Below are 18,045 nucleotides of genomic sequence, written 5' to 3' on the forward strand. Positions count from 1 at the left end.
AGGTGTTTCACTACAGCTGAAATGCGAAAGGAAGGAAGTTTCAGTGACTTTTGCACAAACCGCGGGCACGTCACCTCACCTTTATAGAAACGACCGCGCTGTGGGCAAGGTGGAGCGAAAAGTGCGCGCGATTTCCTGGCCGGCGCTTTCGAAAGACTATATTAAAAAGCCAATGGTTGTGACGCGGCGACTTAAGCTTAAGTGACTTTCGCATTTTGCGCGGTTTTCACTTGGCACATATGTCGCTGTTGCCTGAATATTCTGGCATTCATTCTAGCACCGCTTTGTCTTGCTCGGTAGTTTACCAAGACAGACACTCGACAAGCGAGTGTAGGGTGAGTAAAAGCTTTCAAGAGCTTTCAACTGCTCGCGCGGGTGAACTACACTGTGGTTGAAGTGCTGTCGTCACGTTCTCATTGCGATATGAGGAAGTTTGATGGGACTAAAAAAGCTTTCCGAATCCAAGGTGGCTGAGGTTGTTGCGGTACTTTGAGAGCGGGGCAATGTCCATGTTATGAGCGAGGTTTCAAAGTGCGTAACTTAAGCTTCAACTGTCGCCGCGGAACCTTCTTTGTGAATTTAGTCCATCGTACTACTGTGTTCGTCTCGTCGCGGATTCGCGGCGGCAGCATGACGTGCGCACTTCGTTGCTGATCTAGGCTTAAAGTCGCAGCTTATTGCAGTTTTCTGCGTCTTCTGGGGATATCACAGTGAAAAGCAAAAAGAAAGACGCGACAACCATGAATAGTGCCAGGTATGAGAAATCTCAACATCCCTGCAAGGCATGGCTGTGGCTTGTGCACGACTGTTCTTCACTAGCTGTCATCGTTTCATGCTGGTCTCGTTTACAAGGAACGGATGAAAGATGACCTCTTACGGGGCGTAAAGCGCACACTTAGACGCGTCGATATACCTCAAACTCGTCTCTGCACTCTCTCCGCGCCAGCCACTTAGGTGCTGATACACTTTCTTCTTTTTCCGCGGCGAGCGTGAATGTTTACCATGAAACATTTCTCTGGAAGTAGTGGCGATAACGCGGCGAGTACTGACGTGACCACCGATACACCTGGGTACTCTCATCGCTCAACAAACTTAACCAGCGTGACCTCGCGAGAACATAACCCAGTATGCAGCCGAATTCAGCAGTCAGGAGCGAACCATTTAATGCGATGGAAACGCCGAAGAAGAAGGCCGAGTTATCACTGGGACCTATGAAGCGTGGAATTGGTAGACACGCCGCATTGATCGAAAGCACAACTGTGACGCTTTCTTTAAAGAAGGCAATTACTTTGTTGTCAACATGAGAAAGGAAATAAGCAAAGGAAAACTTTGGCTGGCCGTACCACAGCTGACTAGCATAAGCGTGACATCTGATCATAAGCCAGCAGAACGTGTAGAACGGTGAAGGGGAGACAGATTAGGAGACAGGGGTGCGAGGAAGTCGATAGGAAAGAACATGGAGGACGACTATCACGTGTACAGTATTTACAATTTTCTGCAGCGTAGGGGAGCGATCGCAGAACTGTCGGCGCTGTGGAGACAGTGCACTAATGTGAAACGGGACAGTATATATGCGGTTCTTTTGTTCCTGCTCTGCAACAGAAAAAAAGTTCAATGAAGGAGAGTCTTCATCGCCTAAACTATATAGGAAATAGCAGAGAGTGACGTTCTGACTTCAGTGTTCTGACTTCAGTGTTAGATTTCGTATCCCTGTTTCCTTTCATATTGGTAAAGTGAGATTATGCTCAAGAAGTATGCACTGCGCTGTCCATGTTCAGACTGTTTGAATAGCACCACGATGGAGAGCTCGCGATTGGCATGTCTCCGCTGCGAACAAAATCGCCCTTTATCACGGCTCTTCAAATAGCTAGATTCCCAACAGTTCTAAGAAAATCAGTCACGAAAGCAATTCATCATTACGACTCACTGTAAGGCACTGTAGGCTCGCCACTGAGAAACAAAGCACCTTTTTCGGACTGCTCTCGCACGTAGCCTTTTCTTCTTCACGAGAGTACGAAGTCGGCCAAGTTGGTGAGCATGTTGGCAGGCTGAAGAGCGTCAAACTACAAAATATGGGACAAAGAAAGTGTGTCGCCTGCCTTCGCTGTCCCGTAGTTCGCGCTCTTCGTTGTGTTGACTTTCCTTGCACCCCCGAGATCAAAATTACAACCTTAATAAGTTAACCTACACCCTGCTGTTACGTCAAATATTGGCAATAGCCGTGTTGTCTTCGATGTTCCGGCAACTATTATCCGGTCTAAATGGGAGTTTGATCAGAGTAAATGTTATGGTAGAAAGTTACGAGGAACTTCGGCGTCAAATATCGTGCATACATGACAAGACATCTGGCACTGTAGTTACCTATAAACAGCTCTTCTAAACTATTCTGCCATCGATGCCATTTTGAGATCATGCGGCAAGAAACAACCAAAACAACAAAACCAGCTCGATTGTTATCTTAAGGCATGAAAAATACAACGTTACAATGGTTTCAAATTGTACATTAGCTTGCTAAAACGTTGGGGAAGTTGAGGATTTAAGTTCAGTGAATGTTCTCCTTTCATTGCTCCCCTGCCAGATTACGCATTATTACGGAATATCCACGTTTTCTGCCGTTCTTTTGGGATCACGAGACGTGGAAATATGTTTCTTAGAGTCGCCTCTTTTTTTCCGTCTGCGAAAATAAACCTTGCGATCGGGTTTGTGCATGAGAAAGACGGTGGATTTACAGCTTGCGCCACACTTAGTCGTGGATTACACGCACAATTTGCAACTAACGGCATCTCTATTGGCTGCGCCCCTTGTGGTGACGCAGAACATTGTAGCATTAACTGCATCTTGGGTTGTGCTTAGTGGTGTTCGTGTGGTAGATGTACTTCGCTTTTTCACAGACATTCAGCACAACCATAAGGCAATGTATTCATGTATGTTTTGACATGCCGTTATTGAGATGTGCGCATATTTCTGGCCAGTCAGCCGAGAAGCAACCGTTTCCACTTGCACGTTTCATCCAGGGCAAGCAGCATAAGATTATTGGGCGTTTTGAGTTTAGTGCTGGGCTTTTAGTTGTATATATGTGACCATATCTCTATATCATTCAGCAAAACATTGGCATCATAATATTTCTGCACATTGTGATTAGAAGGCACAAGAGGTTGGAATGCTATCTGCGGTTGCTCCCTTGGCACTAGCAACAGCTGTCACTGATTCTTCAAGTTATTATCCATCGCCAACAGCACTGTCGCAGATAACCTCTCTCGTACAAATGAGGAATGCTTTGAACATAATGCAAGCCCAGCGTTGATGTTATAATCTTTTCACTGTTCACTGCTTGCCTATTCCTCGTTGGTCATTGACAAGAACACATGACTGTTAGGAAGATCTATCAGCTTCATCATGCTCAATGTAAGGTACTAGCAACATTTTGACGGTTAAATTCGATGCTGTTTCCAAAAACAAATCCTCAAGTTCCCCCTACTTTTATTGTTCTACAGTGGTTCGTACAATGCCCTGATCCGATAAAAATATTTCTGGCATTATCTGTTTATGTACTCCCAGAATGTTAGAGAAGTGTGGCCTAAAAAATCGCCTTTTCTCGACATATGTGTAAAGTTCTAGCTATAATTGTTTGAATGCATGTCAATTTCAAAATATGTAGACCGCAAAATAATACGCATGAGAAGCCAAAAGAAACTGCACAGGCTGAAGTTAGCTGAAGAACCCGTTACGAAAACGGCAAGCAAACGAAAATAAACTGTTAAGCATGCACGTAGCATTCGTTCTTCGGTGATGCTGATACGTATAAGCGTGTAGGACGAGTGCAACCTAGAATCTGCAGTTAACGAGATAATATTCGTGCACCTTACTTCTCAGTTTCTCAGAGTGTTTGAAACGTCTACCGATACTTAAAGAATAGGAGGAAGAAATCGCGACCTATTCGCTTCTTACTTATCTCCAAAGTCAGCTACTTAGCATTCGAGGTTTGCCGAACACCGTAAACTAGTTGTTCAGCAAGGCCGAAATGATGGCCACTTTGTCAAGGAAGCAGCTCCTGCACGAACGAGGTACTTTTCTAGCGGCGACTGTGATGGACAGGTCCAAGCCGGAGCACCTTGCACGCGAAAGGCGAAATTGGAAGACTGTAGATAAGGGAGGTACATATAACAAGAGTGCGCTTGAATTGAATCTCGCCGCAGCATATACTACTTTTTGTAAGTAAAAAAAAAAAACAGAAACAACTGTGCTATCTTGATCAATCAAATTTTTCGTTTGATTATGAAATGTTCGAAGTTTTCTATTCGCATTTCATCGATTCATGGTAGTATCCGCTAAAGCACCAGGAACATAGAAATGTATATTCTCGGGACACCGAGATCTGCTGATTTTGAAATCTAGGAACATTACTTACCGCGTGATGTGTCAGAAAAAAAAGCGCTTGCGTGAGTTCAGAACCTTCCTTTCCGGGTACAAGCGCGGCTTGAAAACGAACTTGTATCTGTCGAGAACCTGGAAGGTGTAAAAAAACTGCTTTAATGTACGCTTTAATTTATACTGATGTTGATATTATTATCCACGACGCAAAGGAAAATAACGCTATGTTTGAGATAGAAACACTGTAGTACCTGTTGGGACGCTTGCCAATGCGTTAGCCCCCATTGTCACCTGTGAACTGTGCCCATCTCCCAACGGCATTTCATAGCTATCATCCTCAAACCGCCGTTTTAATTCTTGAGCGCACATTAATAGACGCAGAAAAACTTCGCTTTTTCTACTTTTCAGTTCGAGCAGCCATATCGCGTTATATAAAAGCGAATCGCGCACAATCACAGTCCAAGACTACCACCGCCTTCTTTCACATCTAGATAAGATGTGGTCAGACATTGATCCGCCATTCGTACCTCGTAAACCCCGCGATAAACTGTCCACGCTGTGTATTACGGACCTGCGTGTTAGCCGTGCGTGACTGTCAGAGACCAATGTTCGTAAAGGCGTTCGTCGTTGTCGTGGCCGTCAAAGATGTTACCCTTTACGTGCTGTACTACTTCGGCAGCTCCACAAGAACTGTTATCAACGAATATCCGTGACCCATTGAGGGACCTGCCGATGTGCCAATGGAAACCACAATTGCGATTCAATATATAACGGGCTCTATACAGCGCTCCGTAGTTATGAGCATTCTGAAACCACTCAAACACCATTCCTTGAGTTATGCTAATTCGAATTTAAAAGTGCTTCCAGTAACCTATCATGCTCTGGAACCGTCTAGTAGAAAATGTAATGTGAATTTATACAAAACATAATAAAAATCAAATAAAAATAAATTAAATAAATAAAATTACGCTCGGTCGGATGCGTTCAGGAAATACCGGCGTTCATTCTTCTCGTGTACACATTTGGCGGCAGAGATGACCTGCTGGTTATGTTCACTCAAGGCATCGAACCACCCAGAAGTTAGTTACGTTGACGGCTCTAATGATGATCTGTTTGGTGAAAGCAAGCGAAATTTCCACAATCAAAATTTCCGGTGGACGTCCACGCTTAGCCTCAGGCGTGTTCATAAAAGCTCGCTCACACTGAGTCTGCATTGGTTGGTAAGACTGCGCCCCCACTTCTTCCACTGCGGCAAGTTCTTGTGAGCGTGGTCTAATTTTAATTACCATTTTGTATCATAGACCCGAGTAGTCGCCAAGGCCCTACAGTATAGACGTGAGCCTACTATAGGACTCTAGGATAACAAAAGTTTTGAAGGACAACAACAACAACAACAAAGTGCACAATGCAAACAGTGCACAGTTTATCTGTCACAGTGTGCTTGAGACGGGTTCGTTCTGAGGTTACGGCTTGACGATGCAGCGATTAGTTCGACGTAAAAATAGCGGTGTTGTTGTCGTCGGACATAGCTTTACTGAGAAAATATTCTGCCACCATTCATATTTCCCGCACCTTGTTTGTCAGCGGTAGTGTCGTGAGGCTACACAACGCCATTTTAATTTCTTACGTGAGTAAAGCGCTGTCATGTGTCACGTTTCGACGTAGAAAGCTCAGTTTATCAATTACTGCAAGAATATGTTGCCCCTTAAGATATATGTTTGTTACGTGCAATGTCAATGCAACAAGGAATCAGGTTTATTTAGATTTAACTGTGTTGTTTAGTTGCGGCTTGGGGTAAACTACTGTCTCAAATTTCATTGGAATTAAATTTACGTACTTCATTCGCAAATGTGTCTGTATTTTACCTTTATTTTGTTCTTTTCGCAAAATTGCTTCTTGTACAGTGAAATTAGACGTCTTGTTTTTATAAAACGCCGCTGGAAATACCCAGGCGCATAACTTTGTTTTAGCGACATTACACAGAGCCAACCGCAAGAATATAGGGGGGAAACTTTTTTTTTTCTTCAAATAGTAATCGACAGAAAATCACACCACTAAGCTTTTCTCTTTTCAAAAGTGCCCAACCGACGTGAATTGTCACGTTTTTCCGACATGCCGAAAATATGTTTCAATTGCTAGCAATAGGTTATGCTAATGTATTCCCAGATACCTTGAGCTTCTTCAAGGATGCGGGGACATAGCTGACTTTGCAAGCTGCCAGTTCGTAGAACCGCTGTGTAAGGTTATCCGGTAAACTCTAACACGAGGAGTGGGTTACCGTAGTAAGAATGGTAAGCGAATCATTACTGCATGCACCGCTGTGAAGAGCGCAAGCAACTGACAGTACATTTTAGCGCTTTACTGAGAAGGCGTGACATCGCCATAGCGCAAGTTTTGTTGTGTTGTGCGCTAATAATGTTTTATTTTAGCCTTTATAGTACAAAGCAGTCCGTAGTGCGCTGATGCCTCGCTGCATATAAATGGCCCTGTCTTGCTTATCGTCAGTCAGGCTTCGTAACAGCGTCACAAAAGGAAAAAAAAAAGAACCTCGGTGGCCACGAGTGGCACGTTTCCCAACGTTTCATTACAACGCTCAGACGCTACAAGCATAGCGGCTATTTGGCCCTCAAGACCCGAACGCACAACACTAGTTCTCGTGGCATCTCGGTGGTTATAAAATTTCAACATTGCTCTCTGTCGTAAAATGATTTTATGCGTTCCAAATCTTTCGAACATAGCTTGAAAGTAAATTTGTTAAAGCCGTCGCCTTACCCCCAGAACTAAAGCATGAGCGGGCCCAGCGTTTGATGCGGTGCTATAAAGCTGCCGAGACATTTCGCGCGCAGTTTGCGTCTTCTCTCCACGTGCTGGCCTCTCAGCCCACTTTCCAACCACCTTACAGTTGACTCTGGGCAGAGCTACCAGGGGTGACACTAAACGAATTTAGTTAGCGCACACAGCCAAATCTGGAGTCTATTTTCGCAGAGACGAACCTATTTTTGCCCTAGTTCGCAGGGAATATCAGTACAAACGTGTGAACAGCAGCTCGAGCACTTTTTTTTTTCTAGTACGGTAAGCGGCAACTTAAGTTCACCTAATTAGCGTCAGGAACCTTATAGACCTTCGCTGTTGGCAATAACATTTCCGGTTGACATGTTACTCAGAATCGCGATCTACTCAAGGATTCATGTCATTAGACGGCTGTTCTAACTCGCATTCTCTGCAGCGCTTTCCCCGCTGTATTGGAAATTTTAGCTTTGACGAAGCGAAGTGATTGGCCATTCGTATTCGAGCAAGGACAATAAATAGGCCGCTTGCTGGTAGAGAAGCTGCTGACGCGATATTTACTAGTTATGATCAATTTTATTTAAATGCTTACAGAAGACATTAGTTATTCAATGGTTGATACTACACCTGATTGTAACAGCCGGCTTCATAAAACCCGGCGATCTCTGTTTAATAGTTCTCTATAAGAACTATTAAACAGAGAGAACGTTGTCCGTATTTCAGTCTCACAAAAAAAATACACATCCAATTCATGCTTGGTTATTAGCACCAAGGAATTTAGTCAGATAAAATTGGCGCTGTCGCTCGTTTTCTTCTACAGGGTACATAGTGTCAAATTTTTCCGCGGTCAAAACGCACAACGGTACCGTGGCACTTAGTCGCCAATAGGTCCGATAATGCTCGTCTGTGGATTGCAGTCAGTAGGAACTTGGCAGTGTTGCACTGCTAACGCCCTGCTCACTTGCTAGGACACACTGGCCGAGCTGACAGAAGAGCTCCCCGACAACACTGCATAATATCCACGAGTGTCCTGTACCTCGCACAAGGCTAAATGGTACAGGCCGAGAGATGAAAACTCAGTGAACTCAACAGTGAGAAGACAGCTTTGGAGTCTAAGGGCGGCATCAAACCTAATCTGAACGGGAGTGTCTAGGTTGTCTCAACGCGCCGATGTTCGGATGGCTTCGGCGCGCTGTAACAAGTGAAAATGAGCTTGAGTAAATGCTAGCGAAGCTCCTCGTGCGTTGAAAGTTCACTTCCATTATGGCACCATATAGATATTTTCCTTCCCACGAACTTCGGCGTCACGCGAGCCCTGCGTGTCCAAATAGAATATGACGGGGCAAAGCAGTAGCGATTTCCACGTAATGACTGTTGTGATATAGTGCTCTGAACCAGTAGCCTTAGCTTCAGCAGCCGTTCTTTCACACGCACACAAGCAGGACTCGCTTCACCGGGGACGATTCCCTTTGAAACGCAAACCTGGTTACTTCGTCGTTCATCACTGTGTCAATAACGCAAGCGCACAAGCATATGCATGCCAGATAGGCTGAACGCAGCATTTTGTTCTCACTCAAGCTTTCGCGTAGAGTACCTGTCACGAGTCAGGGAATTTCGCTTTGTCATGTGCGGTTACACTTCGCGGTGCACGTATGTGTCACGAGTTTTCTTTTCTTGCGTGTGCCTGTGCTTGTGTCAAGCGGATTCCTCTATCTTTCCTTTGAAGCTGCAAAACCCGTGAGCTTTCGGCAATGAAGCCACTGTCAGGGGGCGCCACTACTAGTGTCTCGCATGACCACGGTGCTTGGTTATAAACATTAATGAGCACGAAAGTTTATGAGACAGAAGCCACTGGCGTTCACCAGTTGCGCAGCAGGAGACAAACGAAGTCTCGATCGTTGGTGTTTAATTTTGTTTCACTGATCGACGCACCTAATAATTAATGATTAAGATTCTATCTTCTCAACAAATTAAAACTACAACATCTCTCCAAACTTCGTGGTTTCGCGTACACTACAGGCTTTCCTGATCTACTTGGTTTACTCACCGGATGGGGTCCGCGTTTTGTTCTTTTTATCTTCTTTTTTTCATACAAACCGCCGACGATATTTTGTCAGTGGGTCTTAATTTAACACTCTGCTGTCTATCTCTCAGTCTTACGCGCAGATAATGTGCTCTTGCTACAAATGTCTTCTTGTGGATGTAAGTCAGTCTTGTACATTGTTTCTGTTCCTATATATATTTGCTAAATGCGGCACAACCCGTCAAAGCCATCGGGCTGATGTCTCTCTCTCTCTCTATTTTTTTTTTTTACGTGGCGGAATGCAAATGCACATTATGTTCAAACCACTCATGAAGATAAAGGAAACTAGCAGAGCAAGCGTCAATAAGTGGTCTAAAGATCAGACACGACAAAACCATTTATCGTTTAACATCGCTTCAGAAGGAAGAAACAATGGCGTTTGTAGTGGTTCCGAAAGTGTACACGTTCACTGTGCCCCTTTAACTCGAGGCTTTCGCTTCCACGAGGCGTAAAGCTTGCATGAGTGTGGAGTTCACATTAAAGCGTACTGTGGTGTGTCTTTTCTCCTATCTTTCCTTAAAGGGGCCCTGAAGCTCTTCCTGTAAAGCTGATTCTTTTTGTTTTCTTTTTTGTCTGAGGCTTTCTATTTTCCGTTACGAAGAAAGTGTTATAGATGCTGCATTGGTCCTTCTAGTGCAGCGTTTCTAACGCCTGTCTGTACTTGGAATGCAAAACTCAGCCGCGTTGCTTCTACGCCGAACCGTGGTTACGAATTAGGAAATTTTTCAGTTGTGTTCGTACGTCGTACCAATTCCGAATGGTTGAGAATACAGTAGAAAAGTCAGGCTAGAGTACAATGTGACGTCAAACAATTTCCCAAGCACGTATGCCTGGAATAGAAGCAGTGACCAAGATGTTCGTGCCATGATCTGGTGGAAGCCTCTAAGTGCTTTGCAAATGTCGGAAGCTCATGACTACTGTTAAATGTAACTGAATTAAGAGACACAGTCACTAGAGTCTGGGGCAATTTTTTTTTTTCGCCGACGCGCTTGCTGTGCGCTTCCTGTCAGGAAACCGGCCTACGGTAATCTTAATCTTTACTGAAGTAACAGAAGGCATGATATAGCAGAAGTGACTAAGAATCGCGAAAATGACTTGAACGTGAGACAAGGTGGGTAGAAGTGTCTCAGGGCCCCTTTAATCGTAGTAGGATTCTCAATACCGTCCTCGCCAAGGTGCTGCAGCGAAACAGCTGGGCGAAGTTTCTTTTTTGCCTGCCTCGAGTTGAAACAAATTGAACGGCAGCCTTTTCATTGGTGCTTTCTGTGTTGTCACGGCCGCTGGTGCCGTTGGTGCTGCGTGTTTGACGTTGTTGTTGTTGTTGTTGTAGCACGCCGCGTTGGCGTTTTGTGTGCGTGTGTGTGTGTCTTTTGCTCCCCTTCTCGACCTTTTTCCCACTGTATCCAAGCACCACCACCGATGACTGTATGAACTGTGTACTTGTGCATGTATTTGTAAAGTGAATTATGATGAAGTCTGGACATTAGTAAACTTCAAGCAACAAGGGAGAAAAAGAAAAAGAGAGGATGAAAAGAAACTTGCGCCTGCATCTTCACTCACTGGTCTCGTGTTTTGAACTTCGTGTGAATCGATCTTCATTGCGGGACATGGCTGGCATTACGTATATATTAGCATAAGAAGCATTGGAGAAGAACTGGTGGCGAATGCCATTTTGTTATTGCTCTTTCATAGCACTGACTTACTGTTTCTTTTTGTGCAGCACGATTTGAAATGTGTAGTGTCAAGAAGAATCCTGAGCCTAAGCGCGTCTTCAAAAATTTACAAATGCGGTCGACCCCAAGCTCAATATATGGCACGTAGTGACATACTGTCCATGATAAATTCAAACGGGACTAATTCGGAAACTACCCCAGTGAAATGTCCCGTTTAGAGTAGAGCTGGGCGAATAACAACTTTTTCGAATACAAATCGAATACGAATAGTAATTATCGAATAGCCAACGGAGGTGCATATTTTTAAAGCAGCAACAGCTTATTTCGCTAAATTTATTTATCATGCCTGTACTGACGAGTATAGTGCAAAAAAGACATAATTAAAAGGGACAAATGATCCCTTTTAAACTCAAAGATCGATAATTGTCATAAAAAAACTGCACGAACAGCCTATACACAACTTTAGAGTCCGGTTGGAAACAATCTTTCCAAGAAAGAATGGCTGCTGTATCACTAGTTTTTCGAAAACGCTAAATAAATGGTTGCTACGAAATGGTCAGGAAGGAAGGAAGGAAGCAAGAGAAAAGCAGAAGGCAGGCAGGTTAACCAGAATAACGTCCGGTTGGCTACCCTACACCGGGGGAATGGGAAAAGGGAACGCAAAGATGACAGGGAGATAGAGAAGGGAAGGAAAGAAGGGAAATTAGCGGTTAGTTCGCTGACGCGTACAAAATGGCCAGAAGTTGTGGAGGAGAAATACTGCTGAAAGATTAGTTTTAGTGTGCCGTATGCACGTGTAAAACGGCCAATTGCAAGGAAGAGATCACAGGTTGCAGCGTAATATATCAAACTGCTACACGATTAGACAGGCAAAAGCACTAAATGACAGACTAAAAGGAGAAATCACAGATTGTCTTGTATGCTTCCGCTGGGAAACCAAAAACAAAGCTTGCATTACCCATTTTGTTTCTTGGCTGCTTCGAAGAATACGTTGTTGTCTCACTTCTGATAATTTGCCATACTTTATTTAGCAGGCGCAGAACATAACCAGACTTCAAAATTTGGCTGTTGCGAGATATTTGGGTAGTTCTTAATATTCGAAAATACCGAATTTTACTTTATCAAATACGTATACAAATAGTTAATGTGTTGTATTCCTATCGCTATTCAAAACTTGGAATATTCACCCACCCATAGTTTGCAGGTGCACCTGCATTTGAAACAGTGGCTTAGCTGAGACTCCAAAACGTACATCTGGGACAACTCCATGTTTGAAGGAACCGGCTATGGAGCGATTGGACGTGACACATGAAATTACGCGTAGGTGGCGTTCTGATCAAGTTATTGCCCGTTAGCGTTTCAGTTTATGCTGATGACACGTCGTCTCATCTGCTCTCACTTACTTGGAATACACAGAGGTCACAATGAGTCACGCATAACATGGCGCACCGTGTATCATTATCTAAAAGTCATCACTGGGTAAAACAAACCTCCATTTTTGCGTCTGGTACCATGCCTAGCTTGCGGCGATCATTTCACTGGAGCGTCCCAGGTTCACTTGTATTAGTTTTCTTCGTCTTGTGCTCATTTTATTAAGGCAATTTGACACCGCAGAAACAACGTTGCTTAGAATTTACCTCTCCGACGAGTCTGCTATAATTAAATTCATACATTCCAATGTCGACAGTCTGAAGGGCTAAATATTTTGCCATGCACCCACGGGATGCCGGAAAAAAATGACTTAAGCTGGAGAGTCGTCGCTCTCTCTCTCTTTCTTTCTTTCTTCCTAGCAAACCCATTTATAGCGTTCAACTTCTCAAGGTAAGTGTTATCCTGAATTACAACAAGAATACCGAGCACTCACTGATCCCTTGAGAGAGAAGTCCCCACCAGGTACGTGAGCCTCGCGTCTTCATTTCAGGTGTCGGCAGCCATCACTTTACCTAAACAGCGTCTCGCAGGAACGTAGCATACAGACGGAAGTCACACATAACGGCATAAAGCTGCGACTTAGAGAAAAGGAAACTTTAGAATTTTGCAGACATGGCCAGATGTTCATTTAGCAGCATGATGAATGAAAGAATGCACACAAAACTCACGCACGCAACCAACACTAACATGTCCACACACAACGATGTAGAATGTCTCCATTAAGACCACTCTTTTCAATTTCAACCCATGTATGCGATGCACTCCCAACACGGTTAACAGTGACAAACGTGCGCATTCTAACAAGTTCAAGGTAACCAGCGCCATGTGCCCTAATTGAAACAGCCTCTCGATTTTGGCCATCTTGGAAATATTTCGTAAGATGTGAGTTATCGTCAATAAAATTTAGTTTGCGGGAGGGAGCCATTAGTCGTTTAGGAAGCATGTATAACATGGCGCCTGGCACATAACTGTAAATATATTTTGTCTTTGTACATTTAATCAACATTGATGCTATATTCACATCTGTTGGAAAATATCTAAATAGCCGTACCCGTGCGGCAGTGACCATTATATAAGGTAAATGAACGCTGCTTACGTTAGAAAGGTGAAAACGAGCTCTTTCATAGAAAGTACCTTGTTTAAAGTGTAAAAAGAAAAAAAAAGTAAGGCCAGCCTTCATCCTCTCATTAACGGGTGATTTCAAAAGAGCTAAAGCATTCCAAAATCACGAGGGCAGAAGATACTACTTTTTGACTGCGGTGTAGCACAGTGTGAATTCCGTTAATTTAACGCTACAATCTGTGCGCCAAACGAATATCCCAAAAAAGCAACAGTGAGGCTTCTCGCAGCGAAGACAGGGGCATTGCAAGAATACCCGAGGACTCTGCACTAGACTCCCTGTGCAGCAATGCAGTCCAGGGGCGAATCGATTCGTCGACTCCAATGTATCGATCCACGGCGATTCTTTGCAGGGCGGCGACGTTGCTTCTGTGCGCGCCTTGCAGTGCACGCACCCTCAGGTGTTCTCGGAAGAGATTGCTGCGGCGGTCAAACGCATCGAGTGACCTCTATTGCGCGATGACTAAGAGAGTTCACCCTTACGCTCTCAACCTTGTTCCAAACAGGTTCCATGAAGAGAGTCGAACGTATTTGCAAAAATGTTCCATTTACTAAGTTGAACCTATGTGGAACGGGCGTCCTTCAGCATCTGCTGTCCTTTAGGTGTAGCTTCTTGCTACTGCTATAGAACTCGCACCCCTGTATTGCAGAACGCTGCTGCACTCGCAGTATCTTAAGGAAAGTGGATTGCAGCGCCGCGCCTCGACAGAAGCAGTCACTGAGCTTCAATGACACTCCGCGGTGTTTCTTTGGAAACTTAGTGCCTTTTACAGTCGACAGGTGACGCTGTGCTCAACTCGGTGGAAGGGGAAAAAAACTTTTCGAGTCAAGGATGGTTTGAGAACACGAGGGTTGATCTCGTTCAACTAAGTGGAAAACGTTTTTGCAAAAGTAAGTGTAACATATATTTGCAAGAATGTTCCTCTTAGTGGAGCTTGTGTGAGACGAGTCTAATAGGGCATGAAGGGCAGTAATGAACGACATCAAAGAAGCATCGAGGAGGAAAAAAAATTGTCCACCTGTACGGTCTTTATTGAAACCTTGACTACAGGAAAACAACACGGGTATTTGCTACAGAAAGAGCAGCGCTATGCGAACTTCAAGATAGCGGTAATGATGTTTAGCTGTTAATGAAGTTGTTTCACGGATAATACCAGTCAGAACATAGCCTCGCTTGATAATATGCATGTCGCGCCCACGTACTTTCTTAGCATACGGATTACTAAAGGCTCTAATTCTCATAGGGCACGATTTTGATAGACATTTCGCCTGCACCACGAGGCTGTGACTCTTACTGCCAAATTAAAGGATAGGTAGCCAGGGCACAAGTAATTGTAGTAGAAAACTGCACAGATGTAAGGGAATTTCAAACTGAATATTTCAAAATCATATAAGGTGGTTTAACTTGCTAAAGCTACTTACTGGTAATGATCGGCGCCGCAGTGGGGGGCTCCGGAATAATTTTGACCAGCTGCTGTTCTTTGCGCGCGCTTAAATTTTAGTACACAACTGTATTTGCATTTCACGCCCATCTAAATGCCGCCGACGCCGGGAGTCGACCCCCCGAATTCGTGCTCAGTAGCAAGACGCCATATAGGCGCCGAGCGAACACGTCGGGTGAATAAAATTGCCGGTCTTGCGGATGATGTGGGAGTTGTTTTGACTCGGTTGACACGGAAAGCTAAGTCTAGGTTGTTCTTTCAACGATACAAACAGAAAAGCATGATTTGGAAACCAACACGATGCTGCCTCCTCCGAGTAGAGCGATAGCCTTTTGTTTCGCCAGGTTGTCGATACTAGGGTTTGATCGATACTATAGAAACAGGTACGTAGATTACTCTAAAAGATAACGAAAATGTGTGGATCTTTCAGTTAAGCTACTGGTGACCCTATGGCTATTAGTTGTAACTTCGGCAACACTTTCTCATACCACCAGGAGCACTTGTAGCTTGAAATATACAAAGAAGTGTCCCACAAATCTGTTGCGTAGCAACAAGCTCTTGTATAAGAAGTCATCAGATGGATAGTCAGTCCCCCAGGAGGTTTTTTCTCTAAAATGCTCCAGAGAGAACCCGCTGAAACCCGAAGTCGTTTTTTTTTTTTTTTTTTCCAAATGCGTTCCTGCATTCTTGTACAGATTTAATTTAACTGAAAGCTAGTGCCACCTAGTGCTATGGCTTCAGTTATGTGAGGAATGTCGCCAAACTAAGTGTAAACAACAAGTTTACGTTGCGTATATATATATTTCTTTTAGTGAACCTTTCGTTCATCTACAAAATTATTCGCAGACCAGCATTTTCCCTCCACAAACCTTCTCTTCGGCTGAAAATAAGGTTACTGTGTGGAATAACAAAAAAAAAAAAAGAAAGAAAGATAGGAAAACGAAGGGAGAAATAAGAAAGGTATGCCTGTTGCGTGGTGAGACATCTCGATTAACCGGAGCATGATGTCACGGCAAACGCTGGCTTCCGTGCCGCCGTTAGACCGCTTGGGATAATGATGTTTCTATGCATAGGAAACAACAGAGAACGTACGGGAAAGTAAATTTAGCACGCCATGGCAACAAGGGCTTAGCTCCACATTTCTGTGTAGTAATGTCAAATTTCGATTTCGTTTCTATTACAGTATTTTTAATATGCGCGCACCTTAAGAGTTCCGTTTATTTTTATTTTTTTCGAAGTGTCGACGAATCGGAGAAAGGTGGCGCAGCGAGCACAGGAGGTTCCGAAATAACTCGATGCTTCCTTATTTTTTCTTTTTTTTTCTTTTTTGCGCGCGCGTTTCAACACGCGCAAACCTGGTATTCACAAGCAGACACGCTGTTCTCTCTCGGTTTTCTTTCTTTCTTTCTATTTTTGAACACGCACGTGACTAACAATCACGAGGTTGATGGCGGCTCAGGGAATCAAAATATAAATAAATCTGCGCAGACGACGTACACTGGGGCTTCGGTTGGCATTGTTATCGATAGGTGTCGCCAGGAGCTTCGTTTCTAGCGTTGCATCCAGCTTGCACAAAACGAACACGGGACATAAAAAACGTATACCTCACAGTACAATTGAGTTAATAAGCTGAATGCATTCAATATTCCTCCATTTATCTTTCCTTATGTCGTAAATTTGACACTTGTTCTCTTGTTCGCGCGCCGTAGTGCGTGCGAAGGGCTAGCCGAGTCGTATCCCTGATTCTCGTGACACTCCTCAGCATTCGGCAACCGTCGTAACGAGTTAGCAGCTTGCCATTCATTGACTGAAGCGCGCAACACTTGCTTAATACACGTCGCGCTTTTCATTTCTCTCTCGCTCTCTCGTGTAATCTCTGCGTAGTCGTGAGATCAGTTTGAACGCTTAGCTATTTGGAATGTTTGCACAGCTGGCAACAAACAAGCATACTCGTATGAGCCTCTTGGGAGCGGTGATACTGCGTCCCAATGTCCACGTTACAAGCTCACTCCGAAAGCCCATTGGTCTCCGTCGAATACAGCAGGAGCCTCTCCGTACTCTTGTACACATTTAAGCATGGCGAGCATTTAGGATGCCGATACCCTTTGTTACATTCGTAGTTTTAAATGCGAACCATTTCTTGACGAACATTTGCCACTATCTATCTATCTATCTATCTATCTATCTATCTATCTATCTATCTATCTATCTATCTATCTATCTATCTATCTATCTATCTATCTATCTATCTATCTATCTATCTATCTATCTATCTATCTATCCGACTACGGTCTTGGTGCTCTCATGGCCGTTTCGTCAACTTATGTACCAAAATTGGCATAGTATGACACGAGTGTATGACGAGCATAAATGATAGCATGACATGAGTATCGTGACGTGTGTCATGTAGGTCATGAAACAGCCGCCTACGTCTTGGTGCTCTCGTGGTCGTTTGTTAACTTGGTATGTACCAAAATTGGCATAGTATGACACGAGTGTATGACGAACATAAATGATAGGTCATGACATGAATGTCATGCGTGTCATGTAGGTCATGAAACAGCCGCCTACGTCTTGGCGCTCTCATGGTCGTTTCGTTAACTTGGTAGGTACCAAAATTGGCATAGTATGACAAGAGTGTATGACGAACACAAATGATAGGTGATGTAGTTCACAACAATGACCTCGCGAAAAAATATGAACACTCAAAAACCACTGAAATGGGTTCGGACGTGAGAACTAAGTGAAGGAAATCCTAAAGGATGATGGTAGAAATCATAGTCATTACCATAACTCAGCAAAAATGACAATTACTCAGCGAAAAAAGATTATCTCAAAAGCCACTGAAATGGCTTAGGACGTGGGTACTAAGTGAAGGAAACACTTAAGGATGATGATAGAAGTCATAATAATCATGAGCATGACCCAGAAAAAATTATAATGAGTCGGCGAAAAAATATTAACACTCAAAAATCAATAGAATGGTTTCGGATGTGGCACTAAGTGAAGGAAAATGCCAAAGTTTGATGGTCGAAGTCATAGTAATGAGCATGACTAAGGCTTTCGCCTTAAGGTCTTTCAAGCGTAGCTAAAGAGACTCCTAACGACTCATGACATGAATGTCATGACATGCGTGTCA

At 43.8% G+C, this 18,045-nt stretch overlaps 1 protein-coding gene across 2 annotated transcripts in view; it reads right to left on the reverse strand.

Moving 5' to 3' along the window:
• The window catches only part of LOC119456744 (acetylcholinesterase), a 266,636-nt gene that overhangs the window by 93,856 nt on the left and 154,735 nt on the right, over positions 1–18,045 (reverse strand). The window contains exon 4 of one of the 2 annotated variants that reach the window (XR_007467510.1): positions 4,409–4,506. The exons of the other annotated variant lie outside the window; for it this stretch is intronic. The gene's annotated coding sequence lies outside the window, so the exon portion shown is untranslated. The remainder of the gene's footprint in view (positions 1–4,408; positions 4,507–18,045) is intronic. 2 annotated transcript variants of the gene reach the window in all.

The sequence above is a fragment of the Dermacentor silvarum genome, chromosome 6 (genome assembly GCF_013339745.2).
Source record: "Dermacentor silvarum isolate Dsil-2018 chromosome 6, BIME_Dsil_1.4, whole genome shotgun sequence".
Classification (NCBI taxonomy): domain Eukaryota; kingdom Metazoa; phylum Arthropoda; class Arachnida; order Ixodida; family Ixodidae; genus Dermacentor; species Dermacentor silvarum.